This window comes from Pinus tabuliformis, chromosome 2_2, assembly GCF_031772625.1.
Source record: "Pinus tabuliformis cultivar Carrire ecotype Pingquan chromosome 2_2, CPIR1, whole genome shotgun sequence".
Lineage (NCBI taxonomy): Eukaryota > Viridiplantae > Streptophyta > Pinopsida > Pinales > Pinaceae > Pinus > Pinus tabuliformis.
In genome coordinates, this window is record NC_142300.1 from 943,317,823 (window position 1) to 943,332,989 (window position 15,167).

At 38.6% G+C, this 15,167-nt stretch overlaps 1 pseudogene across 1 annotated transcript; it reads right to left on the reverse strand.

The window, feature by feature from the left end:
* Window positions 1–1,938: 1,938 nt before the first annotated feature.
* On the reverse strand, window positions 1,939–14,684 carry LOC149196288 (putative multidrug resistance protein; annotated as a pseudogene). The gene is made up of 10 exons (XR_016255141.1): window positions 14,651–14,684; window positions 13,580–13,690; window positions 6,986–7,080; window positions 6,817–6,871; window positions 6,549–6,727; window positions 5,321–5,781; window positions 4,678–5,218; window positions 3,571–4,449; window positions 2,465–3,463; window positions 1,939–2,363 (listed from the first exon to the last, which is right to left on the reverse strand). The product of XR_016255141.1 is annotated as a putative multidrug resistance protein (transcript).
* Between the last annotated feature and the right edge of the window lie 483 nt (window positions 14,685–15,167).

Sequence of the window (15,167 nt, forward strand, 5' to 3'; positions counted from 1 at the left end):
AAAGGGAAGGCGCAGCAACGCATATGTAAAATTTTTTTTATTAACGCATAGCAATGCAGAGTTTGTAAAGAAATGTAAGTGAAGTGCAGCAACACAATAACAAGTAGTGAAATGCACAGCAATGCAGGTGTAGACGCAGTAGCGTGGAGCAGACACAGTAGTGTGGGGTAGACGCAGCAAAGAAGATGGCACAACAGTGCAGTAGAGAATATGCAGCAGCATAAAAGAACAATGTAATGGGTATGCACAACAGTGCAATGAATGTTTTGTTTTGGAACTGCATCTAAAGCAGTGTCTGTTTGTAATCCCTCCGTGAGAGGAAGTGAAGTTCTTGGTGAATCCCTCTGTTAAAGAGGAAGGTGCTTTTCAGCACAGTCACTTGGTGAAACCCTCTGTTAAAGAGGATGGTGCTTTTCAGCACAGTGTCATGGTGAATCCCTTTGTCAAGAGGAAGATGCTTTTCAGCATAGTGTGGTGAATCCCTCTGTCAAGAGGAAGATGCTTTTCAGCATAGTGTGGTGAATCCCTCTGTCAAGAGGAAGGTGCTCTTCAGCACAGTCTCAGGTGAATCCCTCTGTTAAGAGGAAGACAACTTTGATTGTTTGTGGAACTGCAAGTGAAGCAGTGCTGGTGAATCCCTCTATGTGAGGAAGATGTCTTTGTAACAGCAGTGTTGGTGAATCCCTCTATGTGAGGAAGTGTTCGGGTATGTTTGAATGCCCAGCAGTTGAAATTAAAGGGGAGTGTTGGAATATTAATTCCAACTGCAGGTGGACGTGGAGAGCAACTCAGTCAGCACGCTGCACCCAAAACCGCCGGAGCCAAACCAGCAAACCACCTTGATGCATATCGGACCGCCTTCCAGCAGAAAGTGGTTTTCGTACACAAGAGCCCGATACAATTTAGTGTTGACGTGTGGCTCTCCCCATACGTCATCATCTCTGACATCTCGGGACGTAATAATCAGTCATGTAAGGCCTCCCGATATCTCCGTCCGTCGTTCGATCTTCTCCATCGTTCTCCGCCGTTGATTGTTCAAACCTGCATACGAACCAACATTAAAAGTTTTGCGTGGATTTGAAGTTTGGTTGACCGCCGTAAAACATTCAATGCATAGTTATGAGGCTCGTAAACTTTTGGTAAAACATTAAATCTTAATTATATCGGAGGTATGGGCAGGTCAACGTAATATTTAAAAAATCCTTTTGTATATGTTTTGAGTGTGTGTTCATTTTTGATATAATGAGCCAAACGAAGAATGTGCGTTGAGTTGTTGTGTGGTTGCACATGGAAGACAGATAGGGGCAGCAGCGAAAGAGCAGGGAGCAGCATGAAATTTCTTTTATGAAGCAATGAATTAATTTTTGCAGAGCAGTGCATATAGATATATAAAAACAGGGAGGAGCACGTGTGTTTTAAGTAAGTTTTTTTATGTATTGGATTTGCATTGAAATGCAAAAGAAAAGAGCGCACAGGTATTTTTGAAATTGTGAATGTAATGCAAAAGTTTACTGCATATGAAAAAATTTGTTTTACAGCAGTATGTGTAAAAATAGTTTTACACCAGTAAAGTAAAAAGGGGTTTTACAGCAGTAAACCCAGCACAGTGTAAATTCTCAGGAGGAAGACAGAGTTTTTGCTGAAAGTAATTTTGGTGAATCCCTCTCAGCAAAGAGGATGAATATGTATCAGAGTTGGCTGAATGTATTTTTGGTAAATCCCTCTGAGTGAAAGAGGATGAATGTTGTTTCAGGCATTTTATATTTTAATGAATACAAGGATTTTTATGGCTGTGTAATACTCTGTTCTGAGAATTTTTATTAAAAGCTTCCCTGTGCAAAAAGATCCTGAGGCAGAGAAACAGAGCATTGCCTCTGTGTGTTTAGTTTTGTTTGTTTTTCGGATTTTACCAGAAAAATCCCCAACAGAATAGACCTCAACCCGTTGCCTAACATTTCATGGTCAGAACATAGGTTTCTTAGAATTTGAATATGATTGCCTAGTGCTGTTGCTGCAGCTTAACAAGACCAAAATATGCACCGCCTTCACCTTTGGTCATGAGATGGGTGTGACTTCCCTGCTCGACAACGCTCCCTTTCTCAATAACTGCTATGCACTTTGCATTCCGAATTGAGGCCAATCGATGAGCTACAATTACAGTTGTTCGTCCCACCGTAACTCGATCTAATGCCTCCTGAACCACCACCTTCGAATGAGCATCCAATGCACTGGTTGCCTCGTCCAAAAGCAAGATGCTTGGATTCTTTATAATTGCCCTTGCTATCGCAATTCTTTGTTTCTGCCCCCCAGACAACTGCGTTCCCCTGTTCCCTGGGTTGGTTTCATATCCATCCTTCAAGCACCTGCAGTATATATTCACAATTCACACCATTCATTAATAACACTTAAAGAGAAAAGTTTACAAGTGAAATTATAGTTAACGAGTTTAGGTAAGCCAACTTACGAAATGAATTCATGGGCATTTGTAGCCTTGGCAGCATCTATGATCTCTGCCTCAGTTGCGTTCTCTTTACCATATGAAATGTTCTCTCTGATGCTCCCTGCAAACAAAGTCGGCTCCTGCCCTACAAGAGCTATGTGTTCTCTTAAACACCGCAGATTGAAGCTCCTGATATCTCGCCCATCAACCAGTACCGTCCCTTTCAGTGGATCGTAGAATCTTTCTATCAGTCCAATGATGGTGGACTTACCACACCCACTCTTTCCAACTAGTGCGATGCTGCTCCCTGCATTGATTTTTCAGAAAAAAGTTTCTCAAGATAATGGCATTTGGCCGCACTGGATAAGAAAAGTCCACATTTTTCAGCTCTATAGTGCCCTGGACTTTCTGAGGGTTAACCCCATCATGGTCATCTAGGTTTATAAGGCTCTTTCTATCCAGAATTCCAAACACAGACGTGACCGCATCAGAACCCTTGGCCAGGTCCGAAGTCATACTTCCAGCATCAGCTATCATTTGACCTAATCTTCCAAAAATAAAATGGTTCAGCAAAAAACCATGGAAATTGATAACCCTCTGGGCCATAAGCCTTCCTCCATACCAAAACTCGAAAGGCCAATAGCATATTTCCAGAAACTTAGAAGTTCCTAGGGCCAATCCTGCATACCATGACTGCTTATTCATCTCTCTGCGTGGGCCTGCTTGTGTGGTGTCAAAAATGTTAATAATTTTCTGTTGAGAGCAAAAGGCTGCTATGGTTTTATGATGCGAGACACATTCAAAGGCTGCTTGGCTGCCTTGATTCTGCGCTTTAATTGCCTTACCCAAAACACTTTTAAGGAGGACGTTTCTTGTGTAGAAACAAAGCACCATCAGTGGCTGAATAGCGATCAAGACAATTGCAAGTCTCCAGGCTACCACCATACCAAGAGTCACAGTTATAATTACACCAGAGAGACACTCCACTAGAAGAGAAACACGATCCCCTACCAAGGATCTTACCTGCATACAAATAGGCCTTTCGCAATGTTAAATGATTGACAAGTACTAGATTTGTTGGAGATAGATAAAAATGTTGAAAACAAATCTAATGGAAATTAGATATTTACCACATTAGCTTCCTTGGCCAGCTTTGAGCAAACAGCTCCACTGGAATTTTGGTCTAGATCGAACCAGCCAACTTCGAATGTAAGAATTTTGGATAGCATTCTTTGGCGAATCATTTTTGCTAGAAACTCTCCCACCACTGCAAACTTATAATGTTGAACCAAATTCACTACAAAAACATGCACTGCCAGGGCTATAAAAAGAACACAATAAATTTTTACTTTAGATTTGATCTCGTCCTTGTCTTTGAGAAAGAGCGCAGAAATCAAACTGGCCACAGTGACGGAATAAGCTATTTGAGTTGCTGCATATCCAAACGCTCCTACACAGCCCATGACAGTTTGCTTCCATTCTGAAGCATTCAATGCAAGCAACCTGTGAAATGAAGCTCTGGACTCTCCCTTAACTCTTAGATCTTCTTCTTGTTCCATGTCGGATATGCAATTATCAAATTGATTTGAAGTAGCTGGTGATCTGCTTGAAGTAGCTGGGGATTTGGTTATTTCTGATGACATTGAAGAGTTTGATGCACCGTTAGTATCATGGGACGGTGCCTTCTGCTGTAGTTGCAATAACGCTGTATATGCCCCATCTGGTTTACAAATCAGTTCATGGTGTGCACCAAATTCAACGACTTCACCTTTTTGCATTACCGCAATCTTATGAGCTCCCTGAACAGTGGAAAGACGATGAGCCACAACCACCGTAGTGCGCCCAATAGACGCTGTACCAAGAGCGTCCTGAACAATCCTCTCTGATTCTGCGTCTAGGGCACTGGTAGCCTCATCCAAAAGCAAAATGGAGGGGTTTTTCAGCATAGCTCTAGCTATGGCTATTCTCTGCTTTTGCCCTCCTGACATTTGCACTCCACTTTCTCCTACCTGTATTAGGAAAGATCAGAAAATGAAATTTAGGGCATCCTTATCTTTATTCCAGATTTGTAGATTTTTGGAATATACAAAAAAATTAACTTAGCACTTCAATCCATTCTGATTAATGAAATTCCAGAATATTCCAAAATTCTACAATCCACTTAAATTAAACTATTTTTCGGTAACAAAATATAACTATTCCTTTGAATTGTGTTTCTAAAATTTCTGAAAGAGCACCTGTGTGTCATAGCCTTTTGGGAGTTGGCTAATGAAATTGTGGGCATTGGAAGCCTTTGCAGCATGAATGACTTCATCCATAGTTGCATCATCCTTTCCAAACAAAATATTTTCTCAAATGGAAGTGGCGAACAGAGCGGGTTCTTGACTAACGAGACCAATTTGGCTACGCAGCCATTTCAGTTGCAGGCCTTTGATATTCTCTCCATCCAGAAGAACCTCTCCTTTAAGTGGGTCGTAGAACCGTTCTAATAATGAAATGGCTGTCGATTTTCTAGATCCACTGCCACCCACTAAAGCCACTGTTTCCCGTTCAGAAATAGTTAGACAAAAATTTTGAAATATCATGCTATCAGGTCTGGATGGATATGCAAATTGAACGTTCCGAAATTCAATATCCCCAGAGACCTTTTCCAGTACTTTTCCTTTCATATCCTCTGAATCTATCTCTGGTACTCTGTCAATCATCTTAAATATACGAATAGCAGCAACACCTGCCTCGGAAAAGTACTTGAGATTTGGGAGCCCGCTAGCCAGAGACCTCAGTTTGAGAACAATTGTTATGTTTTCAGGTAAGGAATAAATGAGGAGCAAATAGAATTACAATAACTAAAGAAATATGAGTAAATGTATTAAGACTTACAGTCCACCGAGAATTATGCAGTAGCCAACACCAAAAATCTTCCCACCACTCACATCGTGATTCATCACCAACTTGCTCCCATACCATGAAATGAATGCCCACAAGACAAAACTCACTGATCCATTACCACCTATGGCAATCCCCTTTGCCAGCCCTTGTTTAAGCCCTAGTTTCACTGTTGCTTCAAGTGCAGATGAAAAATGTGCCATAGCCTTCGTTTCTCCAACAAAAGAATAGACTGTTCGAATAGAAGAAACGGCTTGCTCCGCAATTATATTACACCGACTATACTCTGTGTGCATCTTTTTCGCTATCCTTATCAACGTTTGACCGTAAAGAAGTCCTGCTACGATTAGTAAACTTGCTAGGGGTAGTGTCACCAACGCCAATTTCCATGACAAATATAAACTGGCCGCATAGTAGGCAATGAAATTTGACAAATTCATGATGAAATTCGGAACCTGAAAACCCTCCCAAAAGACATATATTAGAATCCACCCACCTATAACTATCTATGAACACTATCTCAGCTAAGATACTTTCTAAAACGGAATAGCCTATCCTGAGAGATCAATGATTTGTGACTGTAAACCCTTCATTGCAAAATTCTCAAATGTATGGTTTGTGACTGCAACCCCTTCGCAACAAAATTGTGAAATATTTTTATATTTTACAATCGTAACTAGCCAACTCTTATAGCAATAGCTAATATTTATATTTTATTAGTGTGGGCGCTTATTTCTTGATACTTATCAAGATGCACAAAGATGTCTCGAATAAAACTGGAAACTACATAAAAACTACGACATCTTATTATACCAGTCACTCAATTATTTCATATAAATTTGGGAGAGCAATCTGATCCTTGATCCGTGTGACATTAAAATGGCATTGTTTAATGCGCAAACAAATGTCTTCAATAAAATTTGCATAATACTCAAAAGAGGTTACTAATAAAATTTAAAAGTATAAAAACAATAAACTTTTTTTATACTAACCACTCAATTATACCAAAAAAAATAAACAAATTTATCATCAATTGCAACTAAAACCACTATCACAATTGGCAATGTCCAAAAGATATTCCCAATAAAATTTAAAATTCTATAAAAACTGAAAACCCTAACATCCCATTATACCCGCCACTTAATTATCTTATAAAAATAAATAAATTTATCTATTTGTTACAACTTAAACAACTAAAATATGGATGCAGCAGGAGTCAGACCTTTTCACTGAGGGCATCCTATATGACGAGGGTGTCGTTGTAAACATTGTTGACGACCTCAGCAATATGTGTGCGGCTGGTATCGTAAAATGCAATGTCCTGTCTGAGAACAGCTCTCAAGTAAATTTTGCGCAGCAGAGACGCTTGTCTTTCTCCTGTCCTTGTCCAGCAGAAACCCTCTGAAAAATGTTCAATAAATTGCTCAGCATTAAACCCTCCTATACATCATATCATTAAAGAATAAACAAAGTAAATAGCTTGAAAGTACCTAGAAATGTTGCAATCCATACCCCAGTTGCCAGATACAGAAAGGGCACTATTTGCTGCATCAATACGACATAGTATCAATGAACTGAACTGATAATATAAAACTCAGAAATAAATTAACAAAATTAACAATAAAAAACTCAGAATTAAAATTTCTGCAAAGGTTTTACCTTGTTGATTGAATTCACGAAATCACCATGGTCCAGATCCGAAGAATCAGATCCGAGACTATTTATTAGTCGGCTCAGGATGATCAAGACGCTAGCTGTTGGGGATTTTTCTGGTAAAATCCCAAAAACAAAAAAAAACTTAAATACAGAGGCAATGGTCTGTTTCCTTCACTCCAGGATCTTTTGTGCACAGGGAAGCTTTAAAAGAAATAACTGAGAACAGAGTATTACACCACCAGAAAAGGAATTTCTATTCATTAAAATGAAAAATGCCTGATACAAACTTCATCCCCTTTGCTGTGAGGGATTCACCAAAAATACATTCAACAAAACTAACTCCACCTGAGAATTTACTGTGTTGGGTTTACTGCTGTAAAACCCCTTTTTACTTTTACTGGTGTAATAAAAATTTACACATACTACTGTAAAAATTCTTACCTATACTGTAAGAATTTCCTTCCCCTCCGCTAAAGCAACAAAATCACAATTCATTTCAACCTCTGTTCTATTTATTTCGCACTGTTGTGCGTTTTATAAAATACAAGATCATTCACACACTGGTCAACAAAAAAGACATTACCATACCATATGCGCTCCCCCGTTCTCTTTATGCACTACTGTGCGATAATTCTTCTTGGTTTTTGGTTGCGTGGTTCGTTTTACAAAAAATGGTCAACACACCACATAAAAACATAACATATATAATATATATATGCCATATAAAAAAAATGTTTTTGTGTATGTTAATATATGGCGTATATAAAGAACTTAAATACTTTACCAACGCATATGACACTGCATTAATAAAAAGGTATGGTCAACCAAACTTAATTTTACTCCACGCAAAGCTTTTAATGCAGGCTCGTATGCAACTCTGGTTGATGAACGGCGGAGAATGATGGAGCAGATCGGACGGTGGACAAGAATATCGGGAGGCCTTTTGCTGCTGAACTTTATCGTCCGAAATGTCAGACTTGCTGATGTATGTAGAGGACCACGTGGCTGCATTACGTTGTATCGGGTTCGATTATACGGAAACTACTTTTGATCGAAGGCGGTCTGATATGCTCTGGTGGTTTTGCTGAGCGGTTTTGGGTTCATTAATTGCTGCTCCACGGGTCAACTCAGGCCGCTGTTGAAATTACGTTTTCAACACTCCCCTTTAATTTCAACTGCTGGGCATTTAGTCATACCCAAACACTTTCTCAAAAATTCAAAGCTTTTCTGATCCAATGGCTTTGTCAAAATGTCTGCTACCTGTTCTTGAGTCCTGCAATGTTCTAGGACAATTTCTCCATTGTTCACCAATTCTCTGATGTAGTGAAACCTTGTATCAATGTGTTTCGTTCTCTTATGAAACACTAAATTCTTTGACAATGCAATAGCTGAGCTATTGTCACAAAAAATCACTGTCGCTTTTGCCTGCTCTTGGCCTAAGCTCCTCAACATTCTTCTTATCCAAACTGCTTGACATGCTGCTGCTGTAGCTGCCACATATTCAGCCTCTGCTGTAGACAATGCTACAATGGACTGCTTCTTAGAAGCCCATGAAATGGCTCCTGAACCCATATGAAAAACATAACCGGAAGTGCTTTTCCGATCATCTACACTTCCAGCCCAATCACTATTAGTGTATCCAACCAAATCTGAACTTTCTGAGACACTATATAATATGCCAAACATTTTGGTACCTTTGACATACCTTAAAATTCTTTTTGCTGCCTACCAATGTGCCTCCTTTGGCCTCTCCATGAATCTGGAAATTAAACTAACAGCAAACATAATGTCAGGCCTAGTTGCTGTTAAATACATAAGGCTGCCAACAATACTCTTGTACAAACTAGGATCAAAATCCTTGCTGCTGTCCTCTCTGCTGAGTTTTAATCCCATTACTGTGGGAGTGATCGCTGCCTTGCATTCTTGCATGTTAAATCTGCCCAATACTTGATTTACATATCTAGCTTGTGAGATAAAAATTCCTTTTTCATTTTGATCTACTTCTATGCCTAAGAAGTATCTCAAGAAACCCATGTCAGTAATTTCAAATTCTTCCTTCATGACTGATTTGAAATTCTCAATAAGCTGATCATCATTACCTGTGAAAATAATATCATCAACATATAAGACAACAATTAAAATTTTACGATCTTTTTCTTTGATGTAGACTGTGGGTTCTCCCTCACATTTGTCAAATTCATTATCCAATAGATAAGAATCTATCCTGCTGTACCATGCTCTTGGCGCTTGCTTCAGCCCATAAAGAGCTTTCTTCATTTTGCACACTTTGTGCTCTTCACCTTTCTTCTCATAGCCTAGAGGTTGTTCAATGTAAACCTCTTCCATTAACACTCCGTTTAGGAATGTTGACTTCACGTCCATTTGGTAAACTTTCCACTTGTTTTGAGCTGCTATGGACAGCACTGCTCTCACGGTTTCCATTCTTGCAACCGGTGCGAAAGTCTCCTCATAATCTCTCCCATACTGCTGCTTGTATCCTTTGACAACCAGCCTTGCCTTGTGTCTTTCTATCTTGCCTTGAGCATTGCTCTTGGTCTTGTAAACCCATTTAACTCCAATGACTTCTTTACCTTTTGGTAGCTCAACCAAATCCCATGTTTTGTTTCTCTCTATGGCATTCATCTCCTCATCCATAGCTTCTATCCATTTCTTATCTTTGATTGCATCTTTGAAATGAATAGGATCATCAACATGACAATACAAGGCAAATAAGGAATTCATTCCTTCATCATAAATATCACTTAGATTTCTAAATTTCTTACCTCTTTCATTTGGTGTGCAAGTGCTTGAAGATGCACTTGAATTTCCTCCTTGTGGTGTGCTTGGAAAAGCACTTTCATTTATCCTCAATGGTGTCCCTTGCTGTCCTTGTGTTGGCGCTGCTGTTTGGGGATGCATTTCAGCCACCTCCTCATCATCTTCATCATGAGACAAACAGTTTTTAACATTGACTGTTTTCTCTATGCTTCCATCCCAAGCTTCCTCCTCAATGAATTGAACATCTCTGCTAACAAAAAACTTCTTGGTAGATGGGATATACAACCTGTAAGCTTTTGATTCCTCACTGTATCCAATGAAAATACATTTCTCCCCTTTGCTGTCCAACTTCCTCCTTAGCTGATCTGGTATGTGTGCATAGGCCACACATCCAAAAACTCTCATGTGGGTGACTCCTTGCTTTCTCCCACTCCATGCTTCTTCCAGCACTTTGTTCAACACTGCTTTTGTAGGACACCTGTTCAAAATGTAAACTGCACAATTTACAACTTCAGCCCAATAATCATTTGGCAAATGCTTTGCCTTCATCATGCTCCTCGCCATATCCATGATGGTCCTATTCTTCCTTTCAGCAACTCCATTTTGCTGTGGGGTGTACCTAGCTGTAAACTGTTTGTGGATTCCATTTTCTCTACAAAATCGTATGAATTCCTTGGAGATATACTCACCTCCTCTGTCAGTTCTCAAAACTTTTATATGCAGCCCGCTTTGGTTCTCCACAAGTGCTTTGAAATTTCTAAATTTTTCAAACACTTCACTCTTGTTTTTAAGGAAATAAGCCCAAGTCTTTCTTGTAAAGTCATCAATGAATGTTAGGAAATATTGGTTGCCTGCTAATGATGGAGCTTGCATCGGTCCACATAAATCTGAGTGGATGATCTCTAAGGGTGCCTTTGCCCTTATGCTCTTACCTGATGGAAAACTTTCTCTATGTTGTTTTCCCAAAATGCAACCTTCACATAGGCTGTTCGGTTTCTCTATCAATGGTAATCCTCTTACCATTCCTTTTCTGCTTAACAAGTTTAGACCTCCAAAATTGAGATGTCCAAATCTCAAGTGCCACAACCAATTTTCATCCTTTGGCACGCTTTGGAAAGCCTCTTGGGTGACTGCTGCAATTTCTCCTTTGTTTTTCAAATATGCCCTTATTCTAAGAGGGAACATCCTGTTCCTTGTCATCTTCACTTCAGCAATGCATTGTTTGCTGGGTGCTATATCCATGATGGTGCATACATCATTTTCAAAGAAAACATTGTAACCCTTTTGAACAAGTTGTCCAATACTGAAGAGGTTACATCTCATTCCAGGGACATAGTAGACATCTGCTATGGTTTTCCTTTCTCCTTGCTTTGTAAATATTTTTACCTCTCTTTTTCCCATAACAGAAATTTTGCTATCAGTTCCTAGTGTGACTTCTGATTTCATATTTTTATCTAGGGCAGAAAAGAGGGCTATGTTTCCTGTCATATGGTTGCTGCAACCTGAGTCTAAAAACCATATGTCTTCACTGTTTGTTTCAGCCATGTTACAAGCTAACAACACATTATCTTGACTGCTATTTTCTCTAGTGACATTTGCATTTGATCTATTACTCATATCATGTTGCTTCTTCCTACATTCACTTGCATAGTGCCCATATTTTTTACAATAATAGCATTGGACATTGGATTTTTCATACCTTTGTCCTTGAGCATGATGTTGTCCTCTTTGTTGGCTGCTGCCTTGGCCTTGGTTCTGATTTGGATTGCTGCCTCTTCCTTGAGCATTTGCTGGGCTGTTCCTTCCACCTCTATTCTGGCTTCTGCCTCTTCCTCTCTTGTTTCCTCTGCCTTAACCTCTTCCTCTTCCAAAAGACATCTGGGTCTTGAAGGCTTGCTCTAGAGATGAGTTTTCATTCCTACTCAACATCTGCTCATGTGTTATCAGTGATGCATGTAGCTCATCAACTGAAAAGTTTGAGAGATCCTTTGTCTCTTCAATGGTGGTGACAATCGCATCAAACTTTGAGGGTAAGACCCTCAATATTTTCTCCACAATCCTCCTTTCTTCAATGGTTTCTCTATGATTCCTCATCTATGTGATCAGACCAATCACATGTGTGAAGAATGAGTCAATGTTGTCTGACTCCTTCATGTTCAGATTCTCAAAATCCTTCCTCAGCAATTGTAGTTTTGTTGTCTTCACTCTCTCCATGCCTTGATAGGTTGTCTTGAGAGTTTGCCATGCTTCATTGCATGTCTTAGCTGCTGCTATCCTTGGAAACACACTCTGGTCCACTGCTTGATACAACAATACAATGGCTTTTGCATCCTTCTTCTTATTGCTCTTCAACAGATCTCTCTCTCCCTGAGTTAAGTTGTTAAATTGATTTTCATCTGCTGGTTCTTCAAACCCATTTTCAACTAATTCCCATAAATCTTGAGAGATAAATAAAGCTCTCATGGTTATTGACCAGTAGTCATAGTTCTTCCCATTAAACTGTGGGAACTGGGTGTTAAACATACCCATGCTAGTGCTGGTGCTAGCCATTCCTTGCATCCTCAACTATGCTTTAAATTCTTGACTGTGTGTTTAAAGCACTGACTGTTTCAGCAGTAACAAAAAGAAAACTTTGAGGAATACCTGAATCTTTTGCCTGAGACTTCCCTTTGCTGGAGAAGACTTACTGCTGCAACAAAAGACTCCTCCCTTCAGCTTCTTCAACACCTTCAAAGAGCCTAAGCCTGCTCTGATACGACTGTTGGGGATTTTTCTGGTAAAATCCCAAAAACAAAAAAAAACTTAAACACAGAGGCAATGCTCTGTTTCCTTCACTCCAGGATCTTTTGTGCACAGGGAAGCTTTAAAAAAAATAACTGAGAACAGAGTATTACACTACCAGAAAAGAAATTTCTATTCATTAAAATGAAAAATGCCTGATACAAACTTCATCCTCTTTGCTGAGAGGGATTCACCAAAAATACATTCAACAAAACTGTCTCCACCTGAGAATTTACTGTGCTGGGTTTACTACTGTAAAACCCCTTTTTACTTTTACTGGTGTAATAAAAATTTACACATACTGCTGTAAAAATTCTTACCTATACTGTAAGAATTTCCTTCCCCTCCGCTAAAGCAACAAAATCACAATTCATTTCAACCTCTGTTCTATTTATTTCACACTGCTGTGCGTTTTATAAAATACAAGATCATTCACACACTGGTCAACAAAAAAGACATTACCATACCATATGCGCTCCCCCGTTCTCTTTATGCACTGCTGTGCGATAATTCTTCTTGGTTTTTGGCTGCGTAGTTCGTTTTACAAAAAATGGTCAACACACCACATAAAAACATAACATATATAATATATATATGCCATATAAAAAAAATGTTTTTGTGTATGTTGATATATGCCGTATATAAAGAACTTAAATACTTTACCAACGCATATGACACTGCATTAATAAAAAGGTATGGTCAACCAAACTTAATTTTACTCCACGCAAAGCTTTTAATGCAGGCTCGTATGCAACTCTGGTTGATGAATGGCGGAGAATGATGGAGCAGATCGGACGGTGGACAAGAATATCGGGAGGCATTTTGCTGCTGAACTTTATCGTCCGAAATGTCGGACTTGCTGACGTATGTAGAGGACCACGTGGCTGCATTACGTTGTATCGGGCTCGATTATACGGAAACTACTTTTGATCGAAGGCGGTCCGATATGCTCTGGTGGTTTTGCTGAGCGGTTTTGGGTTCATTAATTGCTGCTCCACGGGTCAACTCAGGCCGCTGTTGAAATTACGTTTTCAACACCAGCGCCGCCCAGAGATCTGTCAGCAATAGAACCCAAGGTGCCAAATAGCATCATCAAAACATCTGCACAATCGGCATACCTGAAAATCATCCATATTGGCATGTTGTTGCCTTTTCAGTTATTCGATCTCCTCACTTACGCCTCTGTATTAACACAACCAGCTATCAGCCCAACGACAGAAATTGGGATGATATTAAGTTTCTTGACAGTTTGAATCTACCGATTGTGTGCGACAATCACTTATTTATACTATCACTCCCTTAATACAGAGACTGATTGATCTTCTCCAATTTTGAATATAATTCTCGTGATATTATAAGTTTGTGTCCAAGTTAAATGTGATTGTTGTGGATTTCATGGTGGGGGAGACGGGTGAGATTTTAACTACCGAAATTCCTGGTTGCTTGTGATATTTCTTCATGTTTTTATCGTTTTAAAGCTCAACGGTATACACGTGATTCGAAAAAATTGAGAGCATCTCGCACAGTGCTATGTGACTTAAACAATCTAGACACTACAAAGTCATCGCTTTACATTCATAAAAATTTACAATCATTTAAAATATACACGTTATAAATTAATTTTAATGAATTTATTCTACTTTTATTGAATCTATTCATATATTGTTTTATATATTAGTAAGTTAAAACAGATGCAAATCATCTCGCACAGTGCTATGTGACTTGAAACAGTCTAGACACTACAAAGTCATCACTTTACATTCATAAAAATTTACAATAATTTAAAATATATAAATTATAAATAAATTTAACGAATTTATTTTATTTTTATTGAATCCATTTATATATTATTTTATATATTAATAAGTTAAAAGATATGCAAATTATATTGGTTGATACTGATTGATATAGTCCTAAGTCATTTTCATTATGGTGATGATATTATTTTTGAAGAGAAATGATTAGGAAGAATCTTTCAACATTTGTGGGTTTAGATTGTAAATCTTTCTTGATTAATTATGAACAATTCAAATTAACAGCCCAAAGATCATCAATACCGAATATTTCACAAACAAAACTTAATATGATCTATTGTTTAAGATGACATACCTTGATTAACAACGGAAGATCTAATGGCTGCCATCTACTTTCTTCTGACTCCTACTCTTCTTCTCAGAATTCGGTTTCTCTTTCTAGCCCTGTTTCTTTATGCGCTTCTTGATGGAGAAGAAATCGACTCTTGGCAGGGGGAGAGAGGACCCAATCCTTTTTATATTTTTTAACACTAAATCTGGTACGTCCATCATATACCAATTCAACGCTTTAATGCTTTAATGCTTTAATGCTTTAATTCTTTTAACGCTTTAATGCTTTAATTGGGTCACATTAAGATTTAGAAACTGCAGATTTCTTACATTCTCCCACTTGACCCGACTATTCATAATATTAAGTGTTGAACATCATACTATGATAAATTGCTGAGAGTTATGGCGGTTGTGCACTATTAATTCAATGCATTTCCTTCCATATACTACAATACCAGCAAACCATCAATTCATACTCATAATTTATATAAAACAGCATAATGGTCCACATAATGTCTTATATCATAATGATTAAACATAAT